Source organism: Brassica napus, chromosome C9, assembly GCF_020379485.1.
Source record: "Brassica napus cultivar Da-Ae chromosome C9, Da-Ae, whole genome shotgun sequence".
Taxonomy (NCBI): Eukaryota; Viridiplantae; Streptophyta; class Magnoliopsida; order Brassicales; family Brassicaceae; genus Brassica; species Brassica napus.
In genome coordinates this window covers 17,609,766-17,633,376 of record NC_063452.1, presented here as the reverse complement: position 1 = coordinate 17,633,376, position 23,611 = coordinate 17,609,766, and the positions used below count along the sequence as shown (strand labels likewise).

Below are 23,611 nucleotides of genomic sequence, written 5' to 3'. Positions count from 1 at the left end.
TAAAGCCATAACCAATAGTCAAGGAAGTGTGAGATCATGAATCTATAACGAAAAAAAAAAGTTTATTCATGAAGTACGGTGTACGCAGAAAGCCAATTTTCAAAAAAAAAAGAAAAAAAAGTACGGTGTACGCATAGTACACAATATAATATGGGAAAAACTCATGCATTTTACAAATGTTTCAAATAGTATTCATAAGTTGTACTGATGCTTGCGTTGTAAATTATAACAAACGGCGGCGTCTTAGCGTTGGAAGTGAGTGAAGTTACAGCGTATATGCGATGGGATACGCGTAGGACGGTATTTGTTGTCAAGCCACACAGCCGTTCCTTTTGCCTCCAAAATAGCCTGCTTTGTTAATCATATATAATAAGGTTTCTAATCAGAACACAATGAAAAATCTACACAAGAACTTAAATAATAGCAACATTATCACTACAAGAACACAGCGACATACTGAGGAAAAAAATCGTCGGTATGTCGTCGGAATAACGTTATTCCGACGACATACCAACGAAACAAGTCCTCGGAAATAACTCTTCGGAAATTCATTTTTCCTCGGAAATCCCTCGGAATTTTCCGACGGAATTCCTAGGAAACAAATATCCGAGGAAACTCCGAGGACCACCAGTTCGTCGGAAAGCTCCTCGGAATATACCGAGGGAGAACTTTCTCGGGATATTTCGATGGACTTTCCGATGGTCCAATCCTCGGAAGTTCCGACGAAATGTTCCTCGGAATTTTCATCGGGAATTTCCGAGGAACGGAGCCCTCGGAAAATTCCGAGGAACGGGTCCCTCGGAAAATTCCGAGGAACGGGTCCCTCGGAAAATTCCGAGGAACGGGTCCCTCGGAAAATTCCGAGGAACGGGTCCCTCGGTATATTCCGAGGAACATGTCCCTCGGTATATTCCGAGGGTTCATTTCCTCGGAATTTAAAAAAAATTAATTTTTTTAAGAAAATAAAATTTTTGAAATTTAAATTCGAAAATATAAAATTAAAATTAAAATTGAAATCATATTAGTTAATATTCAAAGCTGTACAAATAAAAATAAAACATTCCGAGTTTTTGAAAAAAAAAACTACGGGTCTGGCACGTCCGGGAACACCTCGTTTGGGTATATCCTCTGCATCATCTCTATCATTTGCTGGTTCAGCCTCCTCTGTGCCTCATAGCCCGCCTGTTGAGCCGCCATCTGGGTCTCCAACAAAGATATGCGATCATTCTTGTCCTTCAACTGAGCCGTAAGTACTTCTGGATCAACAAAGGGCGGTGGTGCAGAAAAAGGAGGAACCGACCGTGTGCGACGACCCAAACCGACCAAACGTCCCTTCTTCTTTGGAACCGACTGAAATAGAAAATAGCCAAATTTACAAATTTAAATCAAGAAATAAATGAATTGAACTTTAAAAAAAAGAACTTACGGATTCAACGATTTCGTTGATTCGAAACCGGGACAAGTTGGTCGAAGCCGTCGAAGCGTCATCCTCGGTTTGAAGCTGAGACACTTCGTCTTGCACCTGAGTTTGGACCAGGCTGACCACTTCCCTCACAAGACCGTCATCAATCTGGCCGGTCTTCTTGTTGGTATACGCCCTCTTCATTAGGGCGAGATCATCAACCGGCTCGCCATCATTTTCTTCCGCCTTGAAAAAAACATAAATTAAAGAAACATTAGAAATTAGAAGAAATGGACAAAAAATAAAATTTCAAAACTTAAATAATTGAAGAAAAAGCGGCTGAACTTACCATGCGATCTCCCAGAGAGACAATAGATTGAGCACCCAAGTTATGCTTGAAGACGCCCTTCCCTTTACGGTCGCTCCTGCGGTTGGTGGAGTTGGTGGAAGAAGTTTCTTTCGTCTCTTCCTTATCCCAATGCGCACACAACTCCGTCCAGACCGTGTTGTTTATCGACTTTGGGACCTTTTAATAAAAAAAAAAAAGTTTAATAAATAAAAAATAGTTTAATAAATAAAAAAATTGTTTAATAAATTAAATCGAACCTTGTTGATTTCCCACTTCTTCTTCCACTCGTGGATCTGCTTCCCATAGTTGTCCATAACTTTATGGACGAAGTGGTGATAGATAAAGAGCGTCTCATCGGAATTCCAGTTGAATTCTTGCTGAAAAAAAAACACAATTAGTAGAAAATTTATATTAAAGATTAAAAATATAAGTAAAAAATTAGAATACTTACCGCAAACTGACGAAACCACAGATGCTGCTTGTCGGTACGGAAGTCAGTGAAAGTCGGATGTCCCTTGTCGAGGGCCGAGTACATCATACGGTTGATCCATGCGCTGATCCCGTTCCCGGATCGGTTGAACCTAATAAAAAGAACAAACGCTTAATAATGAATCAAATTTTAATGAAAAAAAATATGTTTAATTACCATGTTTGACCCCGTCCATGTGGATACGGAGTGAGATAGGGAAGATGGTCACGACCGGGCTGTCGAACCAACTCCGCAACACTCATCACGCCCGGAGGACCCGGAGGAGCATGAGCGGGTGCAGCAGCGGGAGCGAGAGGAGCAGGAGCGGGTGCAGCAGAGGGAGATGTATGGTAGGAGCTGTAGGGCGAAGGGGAATCCCGAAATTGGCTGGAATCTCGAGACTGTCTCCCCGTACCACCACGACCACGACGCTGTCGAGGCCGGGTCTGATCATCATGAGACCTGTAAATTAAAAAAAATATATTTAATAAATATAGAAATATATAAATTAATTGTTTTTCAAAAAAAAAATCCCAAATAATAGTTTTTAATCACAAAAAAGTTTTATAGATATTAAAAATGTTTAATAAATATATAAAAATAGTTCTAATAAACAAAAAATAGTTTTAATAAATAAAAAATAGTTTAATAATTACAAAAAATAGTTTTAATAATATTAAAAATGTTTAATAAATATAGAAATTTAAATAATATAAATATAAATTTTTTTTTTAAATCCCAGATAATAGTTTTTAATCACAAAAAAAGTTTTATAGATATTAAAAATGTTTAATAAATATATAAAAATAGTTCTAATAAACAAAAAATAGTTTTAATAAATAAAAAATAGTTTTAATAAATAAAAATTAGTTTAATAATTACAAAAAATACTTTTAATAATATTAAAAATGTTTAATAAATATAGAAATTTATATTATATATATATATATATATATTTTTTTTAAAATCCCAAATAATAGTTTTTAATCAAAAAAAAGTTTTATAGATATTAAAAATGTTTTGTAAAATCCAAAAAATCGAATTTATATACAAAAAACGTTTTGTAAAATCCAAAAAATCGAATTTATATAAAAAATCGTTTTGTAAAATACAAAAATCGAATTTATACACAAAAATTGTTTTGTAAAATACAAAAATCGATTTTATAAATACAAAAAAATAAAAAAATTATAAAAAAATTCTAAATCAATTCAACAAAACAAATTATTCAACCAAATCACAATTCTAAACCTATTTTTTTTTTAAAATCCCAAATAATAGTTTTTAATCACAAAAAAAAGTTTTATAGATATTAAAAATGTTTTGTAAAATCCAAAAAATCGAATTTATATACAAAAAACGTTTTGTAAAATCCAAAAAATCGAATTTATATAAAAAATCGTTTTGTAAAATACAAAAATCGAATTTATACACAAAAATTGTTTTGTAAAATACAAAAATCGATTTTATAAATACAAAAAAATAAAAAAATTATAAAAAAATTCTAAATCAATTCAACAAAACAAATTATTCAACCAAATCACAATTCTAAACCTATTATACAACCAAATCACAATCCTAACCAATCACCCTAACAAAAATCTATCAAATCTACACAAAAACCTAACAATTAAAACCTAAGAGAGTGGGATAGGGTACTTACATGATTTGTGTAAGAGAAGGGAGAGATCGCCGGAGATATCGTCGGAGAGAAGGGGGAGATCGCCGGAGAGGAGGCGGAAAGGAAGAAGAGAGAAATGGGGAAGAAGAAGCGGCTCGTGGTTATACAACCTAGGGTCCGAATTTCAATTTTCGCGAAATATTTGCCCGGTTAAATGAAAATATTCTGAGGAAATTCCGACGGATACTTAAATATCCGTCGGAATTCCGTCGGAATATTCCGAGGAAATACCGAGGAACTAGTGTTTGGGGTTTCAAAACATCGATTTTTTTTGCCGTATTTCATTTCTTATACAATTGTAATGCATATCATTGAGGATTCTTTGTATAGATGATCATAAACCATGAAATAACAAAATTTCAAAACGAATTGAAAGTATTCCCTTTACCGTTCATTAAAGTGTATAAGTGTTTCTCTTATGTTGTGGGGATTTCGTTCATACAATCGGAAAAGTGTTTATTATAGGGTAAGGAACAAATTTTTGACTTCATAATCAGTCTAAGACACTTAATAAGGGTTATATAAGTGTTATTCAAACCGTAAAACGTTGTTTTCGGTTTAAAAACCCTATTTCCTCGGAATATTCCGAGGGAATTCCGAGGAAACCCTTATCTTCCTCGGAATTCCGTCGGAATATTCCGAGAAAATACCGAGGAACTAGTGTTTGGGGTTTCAAAACATCGATTTTTTTTGCCGTATTTCATTTCTTATACAATTGTAATGCATACCATTGAGGATTCTTTGTATAGATGATCATAAACCATAAAATAACAAAATTTCAAAACGAATTGAAAGTATTCCCTTTACCGTTCATTAAAGTGTATAAGTGTTTCTCTTATGTTGGGGGGATTTCGTTCATACAATCGGAAAAGTGTTTATTATAGGGTAAGGAACAAATTTTTGACTTCATAATAAGTCTAATACACTTAATAAGGGTTATATAAGTGTTATTCAAACCGCAAAACGTTGTTTTCGGTTTAAAAACCCTATTTCCTCGGAATTTCCTCGGAATATTCCGACGGAATTCCGAGGAAACCCTTATCTTCCTCGGAATTCCGTCAGAATATTCCGAGGAAATACCGAGGAACTAGTGTTTGGGGTTTCAAAACATCGATTTTTTTTGCCGTATTTCATTTCTTATACAATTGTAATGCATACCATTGAGGATTCTTTATATAGATGATCATAAACCATGAAATAACAAAATTTCAAAACGAATTGAAAGTATTCCCTTTACCGTTCATTAAAGTGTATAAGTGTTTCTCTTATGTTGGAGGGATTTCGTTCATACAATCGGAAAAGTGTTTATTATAGGGTAATGAACAAATTTTGACTTCATAATCAGTCTAAGACACTTAATAAGGGTTATATAAGTGTTATTCAAACCGCAAAACGTTGTTTTCGGTTTAAAAACCCTATTTCCTCGGAATATTCCGAGGGAATTCCGAGGAAACCCTTATCTTCCTCGGAATTCCGTCGGAATATTCCGAGGAAATACCGAGGAACTAGTGTTTGGGGTTTCAAAACATCGATTTTTTTTGCCGTATTTCATTTCTTATACAATTGTAATGCATACCATTGAGGATTCTTTGTATAGATGATCATAAACCATGAAATAACAAAATTTCAAAACGAATTGAAAGTATTTCCTTTACCGTTCATTAAAGTGTATAAGTGTATCTCTTATGTTGGGGGGATTTCGTTCATACAATCGGAAAAGTGTTTATTCTAGGGTAAGGAACAAATTTTTGACTTCTTAATCAGTCTAAGACACTTAATAAGGGTTATATAAGTGTTATTCAAACGGCAAAACGTTGTTTTCGGTTTAAAAACCCTATTTCCTCGGAATTTCCTCGGAATATTCCGAGGGAATTCCGAGGAAACCCTTATCTTCCTCGGAATTCCGTCGGTATTTCTATTAAAAAAAAAGTCGATGCTAGTCTGTTTCCGAGTCATCTTTACCAGATGAATCTGAATCTGGATCTTGGTGAAACTCTCCAATCACTGGTTCATCCTCTACGTGAACGACGGCTTCCTCTCCGAAGTCGGTTAAATCGACTACAAGGCCAACTCCAGCTAAATCTTCTGCTGCACTTAAGTTGCCGGATGTGCTTGGTTGTAGTGGGTCTTCCAGCTCAGAACTTCCCTGAACTCGGCCTCTCGGGTTGAGTCTTGTAACAGTAACCCATGGATCATCTCTGTTCCTTACCCGGGGGTACTTGATATAACAAACCTGTAACATTTAAAAAATTATTAGTAAAATTATAAATTAATACACATGATGATGAATCATTCTAAATAATTAACATTTAATTACCTGATCGGCCTGAGAAGCAAGAATGTAAGGATCATAATATTGCAGCTTTCGCCTCGAATTTACTGATGTAACACCAAATGCATCTGTTCTCACACCTCGATCTAGAGTGTTGTCGTGCCAATCACAATAGAAAACAGTACAGCGCAATCCAACCATGCCCAAATACTTGATTTCCAAAATCTCACGTATGTGTCCGTAGTATACATCATCTCCTGATGCAGAACAAACGCCAGCATCATAAGTCGTACTCGAACGTCTCCTCTTCTGAGTTGTGAATGCATATCCTCGAGTACAAAATCTCGGATATGACTTCACAATAAATTTTGGTCCAACGACCATCTCGCGTATCCAATCGTCAAATGTTTCACCTCTGGCCAAACTAGCAGACACCTATATTAATAGCACATATATATGTTATATCAATAAATGTGAATTAGTATAAATATGTGATAAATGATATTTTAATTTGTTTAAAGCACTCACATAAGTAAACATCCATCCAGAAAATTCTCTCTGCTTCATTTCTTCTAGCTCGTCCTCTGTGGCGTATCTATATGCGAACCACTTTTCTGCCATGAAAATCCTGTACATATGATGACAATAATGTAATTAATTAAGATTTAAATTTCAACTTGTTAAAATAAAAATTTGTAAGCTAATTTATTTACCTCTCATATTGAAGAACATCTTCGCAGTTGGTGAGCAAATATGTTTGCAAATTACTGCGCTCCTGCTCAGTAAGTCGACGGTCCTTTGGTTTTCCGCTAAGTCGTCCAACGTCTGTGAAAATGTCTGGAACCGTAACATGATATGTTGCCCGTTCGCCTCTATCATCATGCCGAGCAGGTCTTCTGTTTTTGGTCTGAACTTCTGCTGGAAAGTACTACTCGACAAAGTTTGAAGTTTCTTCATTGATCATCTGTGCGACTATAGAACTTCCACCCTACTTAAATTTTTCACCATCTTCTTCAAATGGAACATATACCGCTCATACAGATACATCCATCTATACTGCACAGGACCACCAAGTTCCAATTATCTTGCCAGGTGAATAACAAGATGCTCCATAACATCAAAAAATGAAAGAGGAAATATCTTCTCAAGGTTGCACTGAATCACGGCTATGTTAGTCTTCAAATTTTCAATACCTTCAAGAGTCACTGATCTCGTGCATAAATCGCGGAAGAAACCACTTATCCCTGCAATTGCTTCATGAACATTTCGTGGTAATAGTTCCTTGAAGGCAAACAGAAGGAGGCGCTGCATCATTACATGACAATCGTGGCTTTTCAAGCCAGTAAACTTTCCTTCCTTTCTGTCGATACAGTTACGCAAATTAGATGCGTAACCGTCTGGAAATTCCACATCGTTTGAAATCCAATCAAAGAACGCATCTTTTCCCTCTGCATCAAGTCGGTATATGGGAAAAGGAGCCCTACCATTCTCATCAACATGAAGTTCTGAACGAGCAAATATATCGACTAAATCCAGTCTTGACTTCAAATTATCCTTTGTTTTACCTTGAACATTAAGGATCGTGTTCATGAGATTGTCAAAAAAGTTCTTCTCAATATGCATGACATCTAAATTATGCCTTAGCAGATGATCCTCCCAGTATGGCAGATCCCAGAAAATACTTTTTTTGTGCCAGTTATGTAGGTCTCCAACAACATCTACCGGAAAACGCTCATGTCCACCGACGTCTGGCGTCCTTTCTGCACCAAAATCTCTTAGTTGTGTCTTCAAATCTTTCCCACAAATTTCCGGAGGTGGACTGTCAAACACCCTTTTGTTCTTCGTAAACAAATTCCTACTCCTACGATATGGATGATCAGGTGGTAGGAATCTCCTGTGACAGTCAAACCAACACGTTTTCCTTTCGTGTTTTAGTTGGAAAGCATCAGTGTTATCTTGACAATATGGACATGATAGCCTTCCATGCGTTGTCCATCCAGATAATATACCATATGCTGGAAAATCACTTATTGTCCACATTAGTACTGCCCGCATTTGAAAGTTTTTTTTACACGAAACATCGTATGTTTCAGCACCTTGAGCCCATAGTTGTTGCAACTCATATATTAGTGGCTGAAGAAACACATCAAGCGATCTCTTAGGATGCTCTGGTCCGGGAACGAGAATCGAGAGAAACAAAAACTCTCGTCGCAAGCACAAGTTTGAGGGTAGGTTGTATGGTGTAAGAATGACGGGCCATAGAGAATACTGTCTTCCACTCTTGCCAAACGGGCTGAAACCATCAGTACATAATCCAAGGTAGACATTTCTTCTCTCATACGCAAAGTCGGGATACTTTGATTGGAAATGCTTCCACGCTTTTGCATCTGAAGGATGTCTGATCTCACCATCTATTGAGTGCTCTGCATGCCATCTCATTGGTTGCGCTGTGCGTTCAAACAGATACAACCTCTGCAACCTTTCCGTCAAAGGCAAATACCACATCTTTTTATATGGCACTGGAACTCTTCCACTCGTATCTTTATAACGAGGCTTTCCACAAAATTTGCATGTAACCCGCTGTTCATCCGCCCTCCAATAAATCATGCAGTTGTCGCTGCATACATCTATTACCTGATACGATAAACCAAGACCAGCTACGAGTTTCTGAACCTCGTAGTATGAACCAGGAGCTACATTATCCTCGGGTAGAATACCTTTTACAAAATCAGCAATCGCATCCACACAGTCTTCAGCCAAATTATAATCTGTTTTAATGCCCATCAATCTTGTAGCAGATGATAAAGCTGAATGACCATCTCTGCAACCTTCGTACAATGGTTGCTTTCCAGCATCCAACATATCATAAAATCTCCTAGCTTGTGCATTGGGTAAATCTTCCCCTCTAAAATGATCATTTACCATCTGCTCAGTACCTACACCATAATCTACATCCGTTCTAATTGGTTCTTCTAATCTAACCGCTGGCTGAGGTTCGCTAGTACTACCATGTTCATAATCAGTTTCCCCATGATGATACCAAATTTTGTAACTTCATGTAAACCCACTCAAATATAGATGAGTCCAAACATCCCACTCTTTAATAACCTTTCTATTTTTACAATTAGAGCAAGGACATCTTAACATACCTGTTTTTGCTTCCGGTTGTCGGTGAACTAACCCCATGAATTCGGTTATACCTCGTTGGTATTCTTCCGTAAGCAATCTCGTGTTCGGATCCAAATGAGGTCGATCGATCCAAGAACGAAAATAATTCGAAGAAGACATGTTTTTTATGAATCAAATTCGTGTGTAAAGAGAGTAAGAGGGAGGATGAAGATATGGAGTGAATGAAGAGGAAGAGGGGTGCTTGTATTTATAGTTGAAATCCTACCGACAGCCCGAGGAAATTCCGACGGAATTCCGACGCCAACGGCTTGTTTGTCGGAATTTCCTCGGAATTTTTAAAATCCCCCAACGGTTCTCTAACGGCTATAATATATCCTCGGAACTCATCGGTTTTTTCCAAAGAATACATTTTTCCTCAGTATTCCATAAGAATATTCCGACGGAATAATATTTCCTCGGAATTCCGTCGGTATATTCCGAGGAAATTCCGAGGAAACCAAATTTTGTGTTTCCTCGGAATTTTCTCGGAAATTCCTCGGGATATTCCGAGGATTTCATTTTCCGTCGGAATGTCCGTCGGAATACCGCTGTTTTCTTGTAGTGTATTAACCTCTTGATTTGGAATTTTAAAAATGAACTGGACAAAATAAATGCGTGCCACAGATGTCCCCGTTATCCCCGTTTTTCACCACAAACTTGCAACCACTCTGTTAAAAAAATTTCTATAAAACATTGACAAAATAATATGTGACAAATATTCAATGAGAAACGGGTCAAAATTACACGTAGAGGTGAAATGAACTTAATGGTTAACTCGGACACTGCCAACGCTTCACCAGAACGGGACACTTCTTCACAATTGACACCGATACTTTCCATAAACTCGTGTCGACCTTAGTATGATAATGTTAAAAAAACAAAAACCGATAAGAATGAGATGTCTAGTAAGAACAAAGCTCAACTCTTTACGACGATTTATCATAGTTTGAAGCAAAAATATTTGCAACCCAATGAAGCTAACCGTGTTGGCAGTAGTTTTGCGTAAACAGCATTGTTCACAACACCAAACTGATCCAATACTTAATCACAAACTTTAAGTTCAATCTCATGGAATCCACTCATTCTGCCAAACCAGAAATTTGGTAAGAATATTCGGGTTCCTACAGATTTCAAGATTAGTTTGGCCTTGGCCTGAGATATGAAATTCAGAGAGATGTATGGCAGTATGTGTACTCATTTTCTCCTTTCTGTTCTACACAAGCAGGACGTTTGAAGGTATTTTCGCCTTTTCGCCCCAGAGAGGTACATTAAGTGGTCTCCTTGGCGAATAGGGAAACACAGCAGGCATAGAAAGAGCTGATATGCAAGTAGCTTAAAACATTGCACCTTTCCGATTGATATTTTGCCCAATTCTGTACACCTTTTGTTCCCTTTATGGAAATTGATTTCAACCCCCCTCCCCCCCATATCCTTATATAATCTACAAATTGCATAAAACACGCTCAATTCAATACCTAGACTTCATGTGTCATCATAACAAATTTAGCAAAAATTTCCCGATCGCAGTTTGAAGTGTGCATTTTGCTGATTCCACACTCGTTTTTTTGTCAGCATGATTCTGTAAATGTAAGAACTAACTCACAGATTAAAGCACAGAGTACACCAGAGAATATCGCTACAAAGATATATGTTATTACTAGTATTCTTTTAAAGCGAACTTACAAGTATCTCTTTAAACAGAACTCGAACAAGATCAAGACCCTTCTTGACTTGTTCCCCCAGCATCACACGTCCTAAGATCGAATACAAGATCTCTAGGACCTCTACCCCTTAGCCCTTAGTGTTATTCACTCGCTTTCAAGCTTAGTGAACTCCACTCTTATGCTAAGAATACAATTCTCTCGCCAACCCTAATCCACAGGTCGAGTGTTACTATATATACAATACAGCCAAGTCGGCTATCCACGCCTATCTACCCAATATTTCCTATCTACCCAAATATGGCAAATTCCCTAAAACCTCTCCAAAGTTTTTAGAAAACTTCCATCTTGAGATCTCCCTTCTCCAAAGTGAATCTCTTCAAGCTTGCTCCCCAAGATATCTTCGTATCAACTTAGCCTTGATCCGCAATCCATTCTTCAAGTCACAATCTTCATCTTGACTTGTTCATCCGCACGTACACTTCTCTGTTGCAGACTCTGCTCCATTCGTTGCTGTACTTGCGTCTGTATCAGAACGTCCATCTGATCTTTGCATCTACAATCTCCCCTTTTTAGCTTTGGATGTCTCTCAAGCACCTGCACAGATCCGCTCAAACAACCACACATATTCGAACATATATATCCGGAATAATACGTGCATTAAAAACTTGAAATTAAGGTTCAAAACATGCGAGTTCAAGAGTTAGAGATTAACATAAAACCAAAACACAAAAAACAGCAACATTGTTTTATCTCTCACTCCCCCATAATAAAAAACGAGAAAACAATAATTTTTCTTCCCCATAATCTAGTTCCCCTGATCATCCTGCTGCTGCGGATCGTCTGTCTCTTCTTCTCCCCCTGCTTGAGAGCATACAGAGTTAAAATTCATAAAGATCATAGTAAATAAATAATCAGATAGAAGTCTTACTTGGAAACATCATGCTTGCAATCTGTCCCACGACGCTAGTCAGAGTCTGCATCGCGGTTGCAAGCTGTTGAATTGCTTCGGAGGTCGTTTCTAGAGCCAGCTTTGCCTCTTCAGCATCGATCGGTTGTCCTGGAGCTGCAATCAATCCGAGGTGAATGATCTGGAACTTTCCAGCAGCTCGTGGAGACTGTCTCGGTGGCACATACCCAGAAGGAGCAGTCCTCTCAGATCGAGGTGTGCTTGGGGTTGGTCCAGAAGAAGGTGCTGCCGTTGATGTCGATGCAGTTTTTCCTTTCTTCTTAGCCTGCCTCTAAGCCTTCTTTGCAGCTTTTCGTTCTTCCTCTTGATTCTTGAGATAAATCTCCCCCAGACGAGCATCCTTCTTGTATGGGATTACAGGAGAAAGTTTCTCCCTTGGCTTTCTCTCCAACTCGAATTGAGTTTGAAGGACCCCAAAGATTGTGGGAGGAAGAATCAGCCAGCGCATATCTTTCTTTCCTCCCTCTTTCTGAAGCACTGCTAGATTCAGAATCTGAGCATAGAACATCTCTCCAACATCAACTCTTATTCCGTGAAACATCTTGTAGATGAGTCGAGCACGATCAGCTGATACAACATTCTTGTGAGAGGATGACACCCAGTTGTATGCTGAGAGGATCACAAGCACAACCTTGCACGGAGACAGATATTGTGGGAACCGAAATTCACACCGTCGAGTTTTGTTAATCGGAGGAAAGCCAAGTTAACCTAGCCTTCCCTGAAGGTCCCGGTTATCTGCTGGGCCACGCACAACACAATCAATATGAAAGATTCAAAAGTAATAAATCGTAAAAGAGCGAAAAGAGAACAAAGAGGTCTTATTTCTGAATTCGCGTTTGAGCGTGAACAACAGGTAAGATCCTAGGCCACGAGAGCTGTCGGTATGTTCGCTAGTCTAGCCACATAAGTTCTAACCTAGTCGAGTCGCAGCTCGGTAGTAAAAACGGAAAAATGCCTAAATTTCTCTAAGTATTAAGTTTGCTCTTAGAATGCCCTTTCTTCTCTTCGTCCTAGGTCCTCCTTATATACTCCTCCTTAGGTCGGTTTACCTCTTCTCGGGCCAGATTTGTCGCGAAGCGGGCTTTTCCATATTTCCTTCTTCTTTGTGATTATCTTCGGAAATTTGACATTTATCTCTTCCCACGGATGCATTAAACCGTCATACCAGTTTTTGGGTTCAAGTCTTTTGGGACCAAAGATGGGCCGTTGTCCGCAATTCAGACCCTCTTTGGGCCGTATCGAAACTTAAGCATTTTTACGATTTTACTTGCGAAGTAGCCGTTGGTATAGGCATGGTTCTTCCAACGGAACCCTGCTTCTTCACATAGCCGAGGCAGTTGGTGTTAAGTTAACCGTAACCTGCTCTACTACGAAGAATAGGAAACTGTTCGAGAGACATAACCTTCCCAACTTCCCAAATCCTTTCGACGATGTTTTTTAGACGGAACATTGGTGTCGTATCCACGGACCCGAAGACTGAGTTACGGAAACTTCGGACGAAGATGCATGGTTACGGGATGGGACCGGGTTCGGAATGGTCCATGGAGAATTGGCCGTGCTTGCCGAGCAAGCCGATCCGTGGCACGATCGAGCTCGCCGGCGAGCCGACCAGCAACACGGCCGTTCTCACCGGGCGAGCTGGCCCGTGTCACGGCCGAGCTCGCCGGCGAGTCGACCGGCAACACGGCCGAGCTCGCCGGCGAGTCGACCGGCAACACGGTCGTGCTCGCCGGGCGAGCTGGCTCGTGTCGCGGCCGAGCTCGTCGGCGAGTCGACCGGCAACACGGCCGTGCTCGCCGGGCGAGCTGGTCCGTGTCATGGCCGAGCTCGCCGGCGACTCGACCGGCAACACGGCCGTGCTCGCCGGGCGAGCTGGCTCGTGTCGCGGCCGAGCTCGCCGGGCGATCCGTTTCGACTGTTCGTTTTCTCGGCTTTTGAAGTTTTGACCGAGACTCGGTTTTCTAAAGACTTTCGGACATCGATTCCGTCGTAACCGATTTTGACCCCAACAGCTAGCCCCACAGCTAGCTAGGATCCGTGGACCTGGGTGTTAGGTCCTAGCTTGCGGTATGGTCTGTTCTAGGTGGAATTTAGACGTAATCGTTTGTCGAAAGATCGAAGGTGGATAGTAAAAAAGAAAAAAAAATTTATAAGTAAGGGAAGTAAGTTTTTCAAATTCTTTACTCACTTCTTCCCTTAAGAAAAGATTTCTCCAAGATAGAAATTTTTTCTCCAAGATCTCTCTTTGCTAAAAGATAATGTCTTCAAGAAAAGGATCTTCAAAGAGGAATTCTTCCTCACATTCATCTTCGGGTGACTCTTCTGCCAATAAGGTGATCGCCCCGAAAGAAGAGTTCAAGTTGAGGAAGAAGCAAAGGATGCGTACTACAAAGCTATTTGCGGCTCGCCTCCGCCTTGGTAAGACATTCCGATTCCTAAGAGGCCCGTGAAGTCGCCAAACGCACCCCTTACACCGAGCATGGTCTCTCCCGACTACCTCACGACTCTCAGGGACTTTTACCAGATCCCAAGTCGAGTCGTATTTTGGATCCCGAGTGGCAACGAGAGTGCGAAGAACCCTCCGGAAGGTTTCTTTACTTGCTACGAGGCCTTCCTGGTGTTTTGCCGTATGTGGTTTCCGATCCCTGGTACCATCGTTCGCGCGCTTCGCCATTTTGGGCTTTCGATCAGCCAGCTAAGCGTTCCGGCCTTGCAGCATTGGCTTGGCGTGTTGATCTTGAGTTACGAGCTAGGAATGGACCTTAACCCTGGTGACTTCGAAGGATTTTGGTTTATGAGAGGAACGGGGATCGATGGCTTATACCGCATGGCGCCAAAGAAGGGTATGGCTATATTTCAGGGGCACACTTCACATCCTAAGGCATGGTTTGAGCGCTTTTCTTTGTCCGGATAGATGGGGAGTCTGTCGAGGAGAGCTACCTCCACCTATTCCGTCGGGAGTGGAACTTCACCCATGGTAATACGAATAGCTATATTTTTCGTTTTGATACCTTGAAAACATGCGAAGATGATTTTTTTATTATCTTGCAGTGAACAGGATCCTTCCGCCGACTCCTGCCGATCTTTTTGCCAAGCGAGATCTTCTCCGCAGCAGGCCGTTCTTCTGGAATTCCTTCACCGTCGAGCGGATTCGAAGCGCGGTGGAGCTCCATCAATCTCGAGCCGTCTCTCAGCCTTTGGACGTTCCGTATGGCGTAGAACCGGTCATTGATGTCTTGCCTGCTCAGAGGCAGAGAATCAGGTCTCGGAAAGGCAAGGGAGTTGCCTCCGAGAACGTCTTGGGAAACCTTCCGCTGCCAGAATGGAACCCTGGTTTCTCCCCAGCGGAAAGGAGTGGAACCAGCGAGGTTCCCCTTCCCAGCGACTTTTTTGCCGACCTCCCTCCCGGTTTTACTACTCATAAGTCGCTGGACGAAGAGTCGAGAAGGAAAGTAGTCGCCGAAGGCTCCAGCTTAATCAACGAGGTTTATCCTTTGAACTTTGATCTAAATTATATATATTTTTTTGTTTCCCTTTCCGATTTTAAGTTCGTGCAGGGGATGAGGGTGTTCAATGCGGCGCTCGACGGAAGTTTCCGGGAGTCGCGTATATCTCACTTCAAAGCCGAGGAGGCTGAAAGAGAACTCTTTCGGTTTCGGAAGGAGGTCGAAGAACAGAGCCGGAGACAGGCTGAGCTCCATTCTCGGGCCCTTGTCCGTGCGGAGAGGAGAGGAAAGAGAGCGATTGTCGCCGAAATGAAGCAGAGGGCTGGTTTTTTGCCACCGAATTTGAGAGCTTTAAGGATGCTCTGATCTTCGTGGATGATTTTCGCGAGTGCCGTGGCTCGGTTGCTACCCTCTACGAGTCGCAGAACGAGGACTTCTCTTTTCCTGCCGAGGTCGCCGAGATGTCGGGTCTTATGAACGGGTGTGCCCATGCCGAATCCTTGGTTCCTCCGATCGAAGGAAGGGTCCGACAGCTTTGGGACTCCATCGAGGTCTCGGAGGACACGGCGGAAGCGGGAACCAGTGTCGGTGATGAAGGTGCCGGAGTCGCGGACGGAGAGGTGGATCAGCCCGTGAGCTCGTTCGGGATCTCCATGTCCGGGTTCCTCAACTTCGAGCTTTGAGGATTGTTGGGATTATTTCCCTTAGTTTTATTTCGAGGTTTGATGTATCTAGGCCGAGTGTAGCCGTATTTGATTTATGTGTGTTATGGCCTTGCGAGGCTATGTGAACTATGTGTTTGAGACCGGCCGTTTGGTGGCTTTGGGTCCTAGCCGTTTTTTGCGGCTTCTATATATATGATGAATGATTGACATTTTGTGCGTTTTAGTTTATACTTCTGCCAAGTGTGAGGGAAAGATACGAGTAGTCACTTCGTATCTTAACTCTTAGTTTATCGTCTTGTTCGTTTGCTCTTACTGAACGAGGGCGTTCGGAAACGTTTAGGAGTTTCGCGAAGTTTCGTGAGCGTATTAGATATAGACGATGGGACATGTTTTTAAGATCTCGTATCATGTCCTGAGATGTTAGTGGACCAGTAGGACTGGGTTTAGGGCAAGACCTAGGTTTACTTTCGGCTCTAAGGCTGTGCGACGACTGATCGGCTCTCGTTTTGCCTGTGGGCGATTTCCACCTGGTTCTTTCCGATTTAAAGTCCGTGACTTGGCGCCGGCTTATATGACATGTATGGAACGAACCGAGCACTCTCCAGAGACCGTCTGGAGTGCTGACCAAAATTTCAGATTTCTTGTATCGCGTGCTATGGTGTCCTTGTCGGATGTAAGAGAACCTTTACTTTTACGAAAGGTTAGACTACGAGTTCTTTTTTGAGAACGTTTTGGGTTTGTCCGTCGGGGCCAATCGACGGGCAATTTTTAGAGTCGCGGACGGACCGTGTGTTTGGATAATATCTCTCGAAAATATTTACGACGTCTCGCTTTTTCCGAAAGGTATATCCTTTGTAGTGAGAAAGTTACGATCTTCGTTTTTAGAGAAGATGTATTTGGTCTTGCTTGACCATTGATACACAGTGATTGTTGTTTAAGTTAGTTCCCATCCAAGGACTGCTTGAAAGGTATGCGTGTTTGGAGACCCTTGTCTTGGGTGTTTCTCAGGTCAATCTCCGATTGTTATGGCTTATTGCAAGTGAATCGGGAGACCGAAATAAAATGAGTTTTATTGGAAAAGTTTCGAAAATATCGAGTACATGTGTGGATATTCCGAACTTTGTGGGAGCATACGAGTATACGTACCCACCCCCCCCCCCTTTTTGGAGAGGGGGATAGCTGAACTTGTCAATAGGAGAAGCTGCCTACGTACCTCTTTCGAGGATCAAGCCATCGCGTAGTTCTGCTTTGTTGTTGCGGGCGTTCCTACTCGTTGGATAGGGCCATTTCTGTTACTTCGGCTGTTGAGGCTTTAGTTAAATCGGCAGCCGTTTCGTGAGTCAGGTTTTCCCCTGGTAGGGCGATGGACTCCGGGATCGCGTCGCTGTCCAGAGCCGTTGCCTGGGCGAGTGATTCCGAATCGCTCATTGTGGAACCTTTGGGAGTACTCCGAGTTTTCTTGACTCGCTTCGGGCTAACCGGAGGAGTGTTCCGAGTTTGTCGTAGCTTATGCTCGGCCAAAAAGCAGAGCCTAGATTGTTTCTGGCATCCCCGGATTACTGCTGTTCCGTTTGGTGTTGGGAACTTGATGCTAAGGTGGTAAGTCGACGGTACCGCCTTCATTGCGTTGATCCATGGGGTTCCCATGATAATATTATAGATGGCCGGATTATCGACTACGGCGAAGTCAACGATTTTCGTGACTTCCCTTGCCATGAGCGGAAGTTTGATCGATCCGAGGGTCATTGATTTTGTGCCCGAAAAACCGGTCAGTGGTTTTGGTTCCGGGATGATTTCCCCGAGTTCGATGTTCATTCTCCAGAGAGTGTCGCAGAAAATGACGTTGACCGTGCTGCCTGTGTCGATGAGGATTCTTCCCACTTCAAGGTCTCGAATCACCATGTCGATGACCAGCGGGTCGTAGTGAGGTTTATCGAGTCCGACGGTTTCCTCCTCCTCGAAAACAATCGTATCGGTTGGAGCGTTGTCGGTCAGGGACCGAGTCGTCCAGTTAGAACTTGTTTCCGCCTTTCTTCCGTAGGCCTTGATGAATGAAACAGAGTCGCGGTAGAATTGCGATTCTCCAATGATCATGTTTATCCTCCGGCGGGTACTATTGTCTCCAAGCTCATCCTACCTTCTTCCGCGTTTTTCGCCAGACTGATTTGCGCTTGCGTCCCTCTCGGGAGACTCTTTATCAGTTCTGGGAGGGCGGTCGGAATCCAGGATGAGGTCTTTTATGCTAGTGACCTTCGAGAGGTCGCCAGCGAGAGGTTTTGCGGCTAGCCTTGCGCCGAGAACTTTGCAGTTTGTAGTGGAATGACCTTTGGTCTGGTGGAACTCGCAGTAGGAGTTATCCTTATACTGGTTCATGGACCAGGTGTTTCCGGAGGTCTTCCCTTTTTCAGAATTGATAGTGTAGTTTGTGGGAACCGAAATTCGCACTGTCGATTTCCGTTTAAATAAGGAAACTAGGAAAACCCTAATTTCCCAGAGGTCTCGGATATCTGCTAATACCACACACCAAGCAATCAGAACACGAAACGAGAACAGTAATAAAATAAGAAATCAAAAAAGAGAGCAAGATAGTTCTTATTCCGAATCTGCGTTTGAGCGTTTACAACAAGGTAAGTGCCTGGGCTACGAGAGCTGTCGGCGAGATTCCTAGTTTAAAACCCTAAGATGGCAAAAACCTAATTGAGTCGCAGCTCGAATAACAAAAACGGAAAAATGCCTAAAATCGCTCTAAGTTCTAAGTTTGCTGTGAAAAGTCCTCTTCCTTGCCTCTCGCCTAGGACTCCTTATATATTGGCTCCAAGGTCGGTTTACGCTTTTCGTCTTCTGCCCTTAAGCCGCCATAGCATAAAAATAGAGATATTCCATTTTTTACGATCTTCGTAATTATCTTCAAAATTTCATATTTATCCGCGGAGACTTGACATTTATCTTTCTTTGCGAACCAGGCGTATACCGTCATGTGGCTTACGGGCTGTTGGTTAAGAAATTGTAAGTTGGGCCTCGAGTCATGTCTTAGGTCCCTTTGGGCCGTCTTTCGACTCGAAGCGTTTATTACGGCTTCTTTCGATAAAGAATGAACTTTCCGCGGTTTTCACGATAAAGTTTGACTGATAACTTAGAAATGGCGGGGAACGTTAAATGGGTTCGCTACGGTCTTCGGGAGATAGCATCGAAGGGTAGACGAGAATGCATGGACTAATGTCGTATCGACGTTTCGGAAGAGCTTGGTCGCTACGTAGCGACCGAGCGCTCGATCGCTACGTAGCGACCGATCTTCGGTTCGAGCTCATACTTCTATAAGTAGTGAGCTCTTGTCATTCATTTGCTTCACACCTTCCCTTCTTCAAACCTTCAAAAGCTCTCTAGCTCCAAATCTCTTGTTTTTAACATGTCTTCTTCCCATGGTGACAAGCGAAGTTCCGATGTGGAGATGGGCGAGGCTACATCTCCGGCGCCGATTCTGACTTCTCTGGTCGAAGCGCCGGCTTGCGTTACCGATCATCTCTCCTTTCGAGAGAAATTAGTTCGTCGCCAAGCCGAGAAAGAACAGGTTCGAGCCGGCGCCGAGTTACCATCCTCTTCTGCACTGGCCGTTGCTCCGGGTCATGGGACCGAGGGCGTAATTCCGCGAGATACGGGAACTCTCGCAGGCTCGGTCGTTCCGGATGCTTCGGCTTTACCTGCTGGATCGTCCACGACTCCGATTCTCGTCGAAGATAAGGAGAGGGCTGCTGACTCTATGCCGCCTCCTCCGGCCAGGAAGGAGATCGTTCTAGCGCTGCACGCTCCTAGTGTTGTTCCAGTTACTCAGCCTAAGGGCCGGAAGAGGAAGTTTACCAAGGGCGGTGACGGGGAATCTTCGCAGCAAGGAGGCTCGAGCATAGCGTCGGGGCTTCACGGAAAGGTTTGTCGCTCACTTACTTTCTTGATTGTTATATATTTTTCTAAAAGACAAAGAATCCCTAACTTTCTTCTCATTTCGCAGTTCATGTCGTTGATCGACGGGATGATCAGCGAGTGCGGTTCTGAGACCAGTCGTCTTGCCGGGGAGTTGTTGGAACTTCAGGGTAGATGGTCCGAAATCGAGACCATGCTGACGGCTGTCAAGGATTCTCACTCCGTGAAAGTGTCGAAACTTGAGGTCGCGATAGGGGAGCTCGAGAGGGACCTCGGGAAGACGGCGAGTTCATTGCTTAAGGAGAAGAAAGCCAGGAAGGCCAAATCTTCGGAGGTGCGTTGTCTTCAGCGTCAGATCGAGGGCGATGCAGGATTAGTGAACCGCAGGATTCGAGAGGCCATGGACGCTCTTCGTTCTGAGTTCCAAGCTCGTTTGGCGAAGATCTCCGCCTTTCTGGGCTCTCTCGAATGCATTTGGAACAGGGATTTAGCCTTGGCGACGATCGAGGGCGGGATGACCGTGGTTCAGTCGTTCCGAAGTGAGACTCCTCCAACCTTAGAGGTGGAAGAGGCCCGACAGTCCGGCTGCAAGGGAGATTTGGCAGTCGTGGATGGAGATTTCAATCTCATCCTAGCTGACCTGAAATCCGCGTGCTTCCTTCCGACGTGTTCAGAAGGCCCGGAGGGGAAGGATCCGGTGCTCGGAGTTGACGCGGCTCCAGGTTTAGATGAAGCGACAGGTGAAGAGGGAGCGTGAGCTCTGACGATGACTTTGGTTTGATCTCATGCGGGAGATTTTTTTTTTATGTTTGGTATTTCGGCCTTAAATGGCCTCATTTCGTGTTTCGGGACTGGCCGTATGTGGCTTTGAATCCCCGCCGCTCTGCGGCTTTTTATGACAAGATGGCCGAGTTGCATTTTTCATAAGCTTACATATGGCGTGGAAGAAGGGTGATGAGTTGTCGTCTCATATCCTTTTTTGATGTGAAATGTTTTGTTCGAGATATGTTTCGAGAGTTTTTCCGCGAGATATCGACTTCGCGGGATATCTGAAGATGTCGAATATAAACATAGAGGCATGGTTTTGGGATCTCGTATCTTTTGGATATCATGCCTTGAGATGTTAGAGACCAGTGCGCTGGGTTTAGGGCAAGACCTAGGTTTACTTTCGGTTTAAGATTTTATGCGGTGACTAGCCGGCTATCGATTTATCTGTCGTGATTTTAACCTGATTCGTACCGATCTAAAGTCCGCGATAGGTTCTCGGCTTATATGACTTGTTAGATACGAATCGAGCATCTATCCAGAGACAATTTTTAAGTCAACCGGAAGTGCTGGACCAAAATTTCGGGTTTCTTTTATAGCGCTATTATCCTTGTGTCGGGTGTACGAGAGTCATCTTCGTGAGATGGCTATGTCTGTTTAGGACGTTCAAGAGTTCGATGTGATCAGCACCGAACTTGGCGGCAAATGCCGTCGTTTAGAGTTTTTGCGCAAGATATGTGTTAAAATGTTAATCATTTTTTGACGGAGTGTCCGTTTTCGTCGTTCGGAAGAAGTAACACTCGAGGCATCTCTCGCGACGTCTCGCGATGCCAATGGTTGCTTCTCCCTAACGGCTGATTTATTTCGAATATCGAAAATGTTTCGCGGATAAAAGATAATTTGCTTGGTTAAAATATGTCGGAAACATCGAAGGCGTGGTTGGATGTTTTCGAGTTTGAGAGTATACGAGTATACGTATCCACTCCCCTCCTTTTTGATGAGGGGGGACAGCTGAATTTGCATTTCGACAAACTGCCTACGTACTCCTTATGGAGATCAAGCCGTCTCGTAGTTCGGTGATTGTGAGTTGGTTAGTGATAGTATTTTTTGAGATGCATCGCGTTCGAGGTCCTTGGAATTTTTATGCCTTGCATGTTGGCTATTTCGTAGGAGCTCGGTCGAACGACTTTTTCGATTTTATAGGGTCCTTCCCAGTTTGCTCCGAGTTTTCCCGCGTTTCGTTCAGCGGTGTCTTGGAAGACTTTGCGAAGGACTAGATCTCCCTGATTAAATCTGCGATTCCGTACGTTGGAATTGTAGTACTTTTCGGCTGTGTGTTGGTAATTTTGGATTCGGATGAGCGCTCGATCTCGGCGCTCGTTAATGAGATCGAGATCGCCGAGGAGCATTGCGTTGTTGAGCTCCTCACGTTTGGGAAGTAATCTTCTTCGAACACCCGGGGAATTCTACTTCTCCGGGAATCATGCATTCCGTCCGTACACCAGAGCGAAAGGGGTTTCTCCTGTTGCTCGCCTCGGGGTGGTGGGACCAGAGGACTCCCTCAAGTTCGTCGGTCCACCTGCCTTTTTTTGCCTCTAAGCGTTTCTTCAGTCCATCGAGAATGGTTTTATTAATCGTTTCAGCTTGTCCGTTACACTGCGGATATCTGGGCGTTGATTTGTTAAGCCGTATCTTCCATTTTTCGCAGAACGCCTCGAACCAGGTGGAGATAAACTGAGATCCGTTATCGGTTACGATTTCGTAAGGAACTCCATGCCTACAGATGATGTTTCTCCATACGAAACTCTCGACTTGGACATCTTTTATACTTGCGTACGAATCTGCCTCTACCCATTTTGAAAAGAAATCGGTGAGGACTAAAAGGAAACGCTTTTGCTTTGAATTATGAAGGGGACCGACGATGTCCATGGCCCAGCGCATAAAAGGATAGGGCGATGTGATGGAGGAGAGAACTTCGGCTGGTTGTCGGATGGTTGGAGCATGCCTCTGGCATTTGTCGTATTTTCGTGCGAACTTCTCGCAATCTACGATCATCGTTGGCCAATAGTATCCATGGCGCTTGATTTTCACTGCCAGTGATCTTCCGCCGGAATGATTGCCACAGGACCCAGAATGTACTTCTTCCATCACTTTTTTCGGTTCTTCCCCTTCCAAGCACATCATGAGTGGTCCAGAGAATCTCCATTTGTAAATTTCTCGTCTACTATTATGTAGCGCGCAGCCTGCATTCGGACTTTGCGGGCTGCCCATTTCTCGGTGGGCAGGCGTCCGTCGATAATGTAGTCTCGAATTTTCTGCAGCCATGGGGTATCGCAGCCGTAATCGGATTGCTCTGATTGCGGTCGTATTGTAACTCCTTCTTCTTCGTCATCTTGACCTTCTATGAGGTTGACGACGATTGGTGGCCCGATGCTCGGATGTTCGATGAACTCGATCGGGATTACCCGTTTAAGTCCTGGATCAGAACTTGATGCTAAGGCCGCGAGAGCATCTGCCTGGACATTTTCGGAATGGGGAATTCACGTAAGGGCAAAACAGTCAAACTTTTGAGCTAGTTTTTGGACCAGTTTGAGGTACGCGTCCATCCGTTCGTCCCTGACTTCATACTCTCCGCTGTACTGACTTGCCACTAACTGGGAGTCGCAGTAAGCGTGGATGTTTCGTAACTTCAAGCCGTGAGCCAAACGCAGTCCTGCGACGAGTGCTTCGTATTCGGCTTCGTTGTTTGAGGCTTGGAACTCCAGCCTAAATGATTGCTCTAAGATCTCGCTCGTTGGCGATGTGAGGCGAATTCCGATGCCTGATCCCTGTTTGGATGAGGATCCGT

The 23,611-nt window shown here is 42.9% G+C and overlaps 1 pseudogene; it reads right to left on the bottom strand.

Annotated features, from left to right (window-relative positions):
- Positions 1-55: 55 nt before the first annotated feature.
- LOC111198547 lies at positions 56-10,424 on the bottom strand (annotated as a pseudogene).
- Positions 10,425-23,611: the final 13,187 nt, after the last annotated feature.